Source organism: Syngnathus leptorhynchus, unplaced genomic scaffold (genome assembly GCF_054491065.1).
Source record: "Syngnathus leptorhynchus isolate UIUO unplaced genomic scaffold, UIUO_Slep HiC_scaffold_470, whole genome shotgun sequence".
NCBI lineage: Eukaryota > Metazoa > Chordata > Actinopteri > Syngnathiformes > Syngnathidae > Syngnathus > Syngnathus leptorhynchus.
Genome location: NW_028232399.1, coordinates 6,324 through 7,500, shown reverse-complemented (window position 1 = coordinate 7,500; position 1,177 = coordinate 6,324).

The window sequence follows — 1,177 nt, the reverse complement described above, 5'->3', positions numbered from 1 at the left end:
CTCCATAGCACCAGAGCTCCATAGCTCCATAGCACCAGAGCTCCATAGCTCCATAGCACCAGAGCTCCATAGCTCCATAGCACCAGAGCTCCATAGCTCCATAGCACCAGAGCTCCATAGCTCCATAGCTCCAGCCTGGGTGGCTGGTGGCTCCATAGCTCCATACTTCCATAGCTCCAGTCAGAGAGTGTGCTAAAATTGCACTAAGTGCGAAAGCCCATTCATTTACAACGGCGTGTCCACAAGGCGGCGACATTTCCCCGTTACCGTGGCTGCGCGGCGGGTGAGTGACAGAGCTTATCCGAGCGGCTGGAACTCTGCGCCGGCGTGGTCGAGCGTGAGGCCTCGGCCCTTTGGCTGCCTGGTACCTAAAACACTTCCATTGATCCAGCCACGGAGGGTGCTGGCTGGTGGCTCCATAGCTCCATAGCTCCATACCTCCAGAGCTCCAGAGCTCCATAGCACCAGAGCTCCATAGCTCCATAGCACCAGAGCTCCATAGCACCAGAGCTCCATAGCACCAGAGCTCCATAGCTCCATAGCACCAGAGCTCCATAGCTCCATAGCACCAGAGCTCCATAGCTCCATAGCACCAGAGCTCCATAGCTCCATAGCTCCATAGCACCAGAGCTCCATAGCTCCATAGCACCAGAGCTCCATAGCTCCATAGCACCAGAGCTCCATAGCTCCATAGCACCAGAGCTCCATAGCTCCATAGCACCAGAGCTCCATAGCTCCATAGCACCAGAGCTCCATAGCTCATAGCACCAGAGCTCCATAGCTCCATAGCACCAGAGCTCCATAGCTCCATAGCACCAGAGCTCCATAGCTCCATAGCACCAGAGCTCCATAGCTCCATAGCTCCAGGGCTCCATAGCTCCAGGGCTCCATAGCTCCATAGCTCCAGGCTCCATAGCTCCAGGGCTCCAGGGCTCCATAGCTCCATACCTCCAGAGCTCCATAGCTCCATACTTCCAGAGCTCCATAGCTCCATAGCTCCATACTTCCATAGCTCCAGCCGCGGAGGGTGCTGGCTGGTGGCTCCATAGCTCCATACTTCCATACTTGCAGCCACGGAGTTGGCTAAAATTGCACTAAGTGCGAAAGCCCATTCATTTACAACGGCGTGTCCGCCAGGCGGCGACATTTCCCCGTTACCGGTGGCTGCGCGGCGGGT